This window comes from Lepidochelys olivacea (assembly GCF_965140295.1).
Source record: "Lepidochelys olivacea isolate rLepOli2 genome assembly, chromosome: 6".
Lineage (NCBI taxonomy): Eukaryota > Metazoa > Chordata > Testudines > Cheloniidae > Lepidochelys > Lepidochelys olivacea.
In genome coordinates this window covers 100,072,975-100,078,974 of record NC_140416.1, presented here as the reverse complement: position 1 = coordinate 100,078,974, position 6,000 = coordinate 100,072,975, and the positions used below count along the sequence as shown (strand labels likewise).

The 6,000-nt window shown below is 46.0% G+C and overlaps 1 protein-coding gene across 3 annotated transcripts in view; it reads left to right on the top strand.

Moving 5' to 3' along the window:
* Positions 1-1,077: 1,077 nt before the first annotated feature.
* Positions 1,078-6,000, top strand: part of BTBD7 (BTB domain containing 7) — a 114,489-nt gene continuing 109,566 nt past the window's right edge. Inside the window, exons 1-4 of one of the 3 annotated variants that reach the window (XM_084632026.1) lie at positions 1,078-1,238; positions 1,893-2,021; positions 2,130-2,215; positions 4,928-5,008. The gene's annotated coding sequence lies outside the window, so the exon portion shown is untranslated. The remainder of the gene's footprint in view (positions 1,239-1,892; positions 2,022-2,129; positions 2,216-4,927; positions 5,009-6,000) is intronic. The other 2 variants (XM_084632027.1, XM_084632025.1) reach the window with 2 other exon arrangements.

Sequence of the window (6,000 nt, the reverse complement as noted above, 5' to 3'; positions counted from 1 at the left end):
GAGTCGTGGGCATCAACAATTTTCTTCAACTGGGTCACCAGAAAAAAAGTTTGAAAACCACTGATCTAGACCTGTTCTGACCTGTGTCTCCTCCGAAACATAGCTAGCATACTTTTGGCTGCTATAAAAGTTGGTCCAATAAAAGATATGCCCTCACCCACCTTGTCTAATACAATAATGCTAGACAAGTAGAAGAAGTAGGGGGAGGATTAGAGCGGCCAGATTCTGATCTAGAATACACCAGCATAAATCAGGGGTAATTCCAATAAAATTGCAATCTGACTGTGATCAGAATTTTGCTTGTAATCTGTGAACAAGCTCACAGGACGTTTAAACAAAACAGGAGCTAAATTCACTCTTGTTGTAAGCAGCTACCACTCCCACGGTAGTCTCAGGACACCAGTACTATGAACCATGGTGTAAATTACACGTGCGTGTTCAAATGGGCCAGAAAACGGCGAGAAGAGGGGCAATGCTGTGACTTGCCCCAATTGGGCACGCAAAGCGAGCACAATTTCCACACGGCGGCGGCGGGAGGGGCGGTGCCGGGGAAAGCAACGAACAGAAGATTGCAAAATAACAGATGCCAATCGGCACCCCCTCAGGCGTGCTGGTCAGGCTCCAGGGGGCTCACGTGCTTGGACCTGTTGTGTTTATGGGCCGCGCCACTTGGCCCGGAGCTGGCACCTGGCACACGCCAGGAGCAGGGAGGGGAACACCCACGGCGGCGGGACCCGCGCGCATTGGTGGCCCCGGTGCTGACTGGGCTCTCGGTGCGGGCACATCCCCACCGAGGGCGGGCGTGGCCCGCGGGAGACCTGTGGGGTGCTGCCCGCCCCCCCTCGCCTCGCCTCGCCTCGCCTCCTCGCTCCACGTCGCCGCCCCGCGGCTCCTCAGCATCCGCGGCGCTGCCTTGCTCGGTTCCTCCTCACGGCCCGCGGCTCCGCCAGCGCCTCCGCCCGCCTGCAGGGGGAGCCACCTGGGCGCTAGCCTTCCCCTCCCTCCACGGCCAACCACGTGAGCCAGGCGCCGCAGAGCCGCCGCCGCGCAGGCTCCCTGGCGCTCCCCTCCCCAAGGCTAGGGATCAAAATGGCGGCGGCGGCGGCGGCTCCGGCACTAGCGGGACCGGGGAAGGGAGACAGGAGAAGCCGCTGAGCGGGCCGGGCTGGGCCGCGTCGCGAATGGAGGCCGCGGGCAGCAGCTGCTGTTGGAGGTGAGGAGCCACCGGGGGCAGTGTGGTGAGTATCTGGGCTCACGGGCCACCTCCGGGCCACGGCCCCTTCCACCGGGAGCTGGGCTGTTGCTCCTATCGCAGTGGCCTCTCTCCCGCAGGGCTCCCGGTACTTGTCCAAGAGCTGAGCTCCAGCCCAGCTGCCCCAGACCGCCGTCTCTACAGCGCTGGGGCGGGGCTGGACTATTGCCCTCCAGCACCACCACTGCCCACCTGCCCCAGTGTTGGCCTGTGGCGCCCTTCACTCTCTCCCTCCAGGTTCCCCTGCGCTCCCACCCTAGTGCTGGGCTGCAGGGCTCCCCTTACACCCACCTCAGGCAGCTTCCCCTTCTGCCTCGTACTGAGTTGTAGGGTTCCCTTTCAGCCCACGGGGCTTGGCTTAGTTTTCCTTCTCCATGGCTGTCTTCAGGGTCTCGCTTTAAGCCAGTGAGTGGTTGGCCCCCTCTCCACTCCACAGGACTTTGCACCGTCCCTGTGGTGGGTTGTAGGACCCCCACTCCAACTGTTTTTCTCATGAATATCTCATTGCTCGCTCATCTTAAACGAACTTGGAGCGCTTTGCGGATAATGTGCGTGCTTGTTCCTCTGGAACATTCCCAGTGCTGGTGGGATGGGGTTTTCATGCTGTTGGCTTATGCCTCTCACTTTTCCTCTGTCACAGAAGGGTGTGATGACTCCCACCTCACGGGTGGAAGCGGTGTGAGACTTCATGTGTTTTTCAGGCAATCTGAGATTCTTGAGCAAAAGATGCCCAGAAATGCAAATATCATCCTAACAGATAAATAGGAAGGTAATAAGACATCAACTTTGTAGGATTTGCACCCATTTAAACCGCATCTGGATTTGGCCCAGAGAATTCAACACAGCATCTTTTAGCTTTGTTTCTTTTTCTTCCTAGTAGCCAAACCAATACAGCATAATGTGATACATCTGAAATGCTTGGCAAACTGCATATACAGCACCACTGAAATGCAACCTCTTCTGGTGTGTAAATAATAACACTTTGTATTTCTGTTTCCTCTTACATCCATTTTGGACATGGGTTTGTTAGTGGTAATAACTTTATCTACCTTACACAGAGATGTTAAGCTTTGATTTATTTGACTAAAAGGTGGTATAGAAGAGTACATCTCATAGCACTTTACAAACATTAACACCACTCTCTGTGGACAAGTATTATACTTGTATTACATAAGGAGAGGGGAATTCCTTTTACTTACATTCACTGACTTATGTTTCCTGCTTTGAAGCTCTTGTTTATGAAACCAGAATACAAATGTTTATTTCCCAATTAGAAGTTCAATGCAAGCGTAACTGTCTGGCTTAGTAGATGGAACTTTTATTCTTAGTGAGGGGTGGGGTTATGTTCTCTCGTTTTTCCAGATATAAATAAACTCCGTGGATTGTATTGTCTGAACTTTTAAAAGGTAGAAATGGTTACTCTTGGCAGAATATCTGAAAGTGTAATATACTCAAAGGAATGCTCTTGTGGTGTGTGTACCTTCAGAGAATAATTTTCCTATAACTAGAATTATAATCGATACATTGAACCTACTATAGGAGAACCTCAGAGTTGCAAACACCAGAGTTATGAAATGACCAGTCAACCACACACCGCATTTAGAACCAGAACTATGCAATCAGGCAGCAGCAGAGATGAAAAAACAAAACAAAAACCCCAAAAACAAATACAGTACAGTACTGTGTTAAATATAAACTACTAAAAATAAAGGGAAAGTTTAAAAAAAAGTTGACAAGAAAAGGAAACTGTTTCTATGTTTGGTTTCAGAGTAACAGCCGTGTTAGTCTGTATTTGCAAAAAGAAAAGGAGGACTTGTGGCACCTTAGAGACTAACCAATTTATTAGAGCATAAGCTTTCGTGAGCTACAGCTCACTTCCTCAGATGCATATCGTGGAAACTGCAGCAGGCTTTATATATACACAGAGAATATGAAACAATACCTATTCCCACCCCACTGTCCTGCTGGTAATAGCTTATCTAAAGTGATTTCCAGCACAAATCCAGGTTTTCTCACCCTCCACCCCCCCACACAAATTCACTCTCCTGCTGGTGATAGCCCATCCAAAGTGACAACTCTTTACACAATGTGCATGACAATCAAGCTGGGCTATTTCCTGCATAAATCCAGGTTCTCACATCCCCCCCACCCCCATACACACACAAACTCACTCTCCTGCTGGTAATAGCTCATCCAAACTGACCACTCTTCAAGTTAAAATCCAAGTTAAACCAGAACATCGGGGGGGGGGGGGGGGGGGAGGAAAAAACAAGAGAAAACAGGCTACCTTGCATAATGACTTAGCCACTCCAAGTCTCTATTTAAGCCTAAATTAATAGTATCCAATTTGCAAATGAATTCCAATTCAGCAGTTTCTCGCTGGAGTCTGGATTTGAAGTTTTTTTGTTTTAAGATAGCGACCTTCATGTCTGTGATCGCGTGACCAGAGAGATTGAAGTGTTCTCCGACTGGTTTATGAATGTTATAATTCTTGACATCTGATTTGTGTCCATTTATTCTTTTGTTTGTTTTTATTTAAATTGAGATGGTTGAAAAGCAGAATTTTTCTTCTACACAGTAAAGTTTCAAGCTGTATCAAGTCGATGTTCAGTTGTAAACTTTGAAAGAACAAGAATAATGCTTTGTTCAGAGTTATGAACGTTTCAGAGTTACGAACAGCCTCCATTCCCAAAGTGTTTGTAACTCTGCTGTTCTGCTGTACTTCGACACCACACTCTGTATACATACAGCACTTAGTGACTGTTTCCTGCACATACACATACTAATCACTGGCCTAGTGAATCAGGTTTTTATTATCTATGACTTGAAAAGTTGGTGTGTTAGGCAGTAATTGGTAATTCAGTTCAAATGTTGACTTGCCTGGGGTCTTCATGTGGGAAAGGAGGACATTTAGAAAGTCCTGTTCAAGTTTGCAGTCAATGTTTGTTTCTATTCCTGATGCTTTCCAAAGAACTGACACCAAATTCTTTATTGTTTGATATATGCAGTGGTGTTGTAGTCATGTTGGTCCCAGGATATTAGAGAGACAAGGTAAGTGAGGTAATATCTTTTATTTGGCCAATTTCTGTTGGGGTGAGAGACTGAAGAAGAGCTCTGTGTGGCTCGAAAGCTTGTCTCTCTCCCCAGCAGAAGTTGGGCCAATAAAAATATTACCTCACCCACCTTGTCTCTTTATACTTTGACACAGTCTCACTAAGTTATGTTAATCTGCTTCAGGATGCTGAGCAGCGTTTAGAGTAGGTTGACATTTTCCTCCCAATTTTATATATTCGGTCAGACTAGAAACACAGTTTTAAAGTTTGGAAATCTCAAACTACTTTTTCTTAGTTACTCTGGCTTAATTTTTTATGGTTGTACTTATTAATGTAAATGAGTCTCCTTGTATGTCCAGATTCCCCTGCTGAGTCATAGATGGTTGTGTTGTAATCATGTATACCTGGCATTGGTTGATTTACAGAGATGCATATATGAAAGACTTGAATTATTTTTATAAGCCATCTTAGAATACATGCATAGACATGCTGCTGGGCTGTTTCCTCAGGTTTTGAGCCTGTTTAGGAGACAGCTTGAAATTTTGTGTGTAGACATATTACATATTCTGATGCAATTGTAGAATAAGCAGTCTCTTAGTTCATTTCTTTGAATTAATTTCAGCGGGACTGTCAGAGCCTTGAGGCCAAAGTTAGCCTTCATTTGAGATAAGAAGAAACTGCTGCATATGTGATACAGTACCAGGTTTGTACCAGGTTCATACCAGTGGAAAAAACAAGAAAACCTTTAAAAATACATCATACTTGCTATTGGCATTAGTTAAGGATTTATTGTGGCAAACTCTTGTTTAAAACTTACAAAAATATAACTAGAACTGAGGCTTTCATACTACTAAACATGTTTGTGTAGATGTATTTGTGAAGGTTGCCAAATGGCTTTTGAGACTGGTATACACTCTCTTCAGAACAGATGCAGAAAAGTAATCAGCAAGCTTAGTCTTGTGGTTAGATCACACAACCTGAATATAGGAAATCTGTATTCAGATCTGGCTCTAACCCCAACTCTGTGATACTGGGTGAGTCACCTAATCGCTCTTCTTCTTTTTACTGCCCAGGTACTCTCAGGAATGTGTGAGGCTTAATTCTCAATGTGCTGCTAAATGCTTTGATGGAAATTGCTACACAATTGCACAATATTTCCCATGTTAATCTACCAATATACATATGCTGTGACCTGACAGGACTGTCTTTGGGGATGAGAGAATAATTGAATTTTCATGCCCATTCAGTCTTTGTCCTGTATACGACTATGGGCAGGTGCACACTTAAAAAGCTGTAGCGTTTCAGTGAAGACACTGCTCTGCTGACAGGAGAGCTGCTTCTGTTGGCATCGCTAATCCACCTTTGCAAGAGGCGGTAACTATGTCAATGGGGGAAGCCCTCCCATCGACACAGCACTGTCTATACTGGGATTAGGTTGGTATAACTGCATAGCTCAGTGGTGTGGATTTTTCTCACCCCTGAGTGCCATAGAGACATAGTTATACCAATATAAATTTGTAGTGTAGACCTGGCCTACACTATGTGGGAGGGATAGCTCAGTGGTTTGGGCATTGGCCTGCTAAACCCAGGGTTGTGAGTTCAATCCTTGAGGGGGCCATTTGGGATCTGTGGCAAAAAAAATTGGGGATTGGTCCTGCTTTGAGCAGGGGGTTGGACTAGATGACCTCCTCAGGT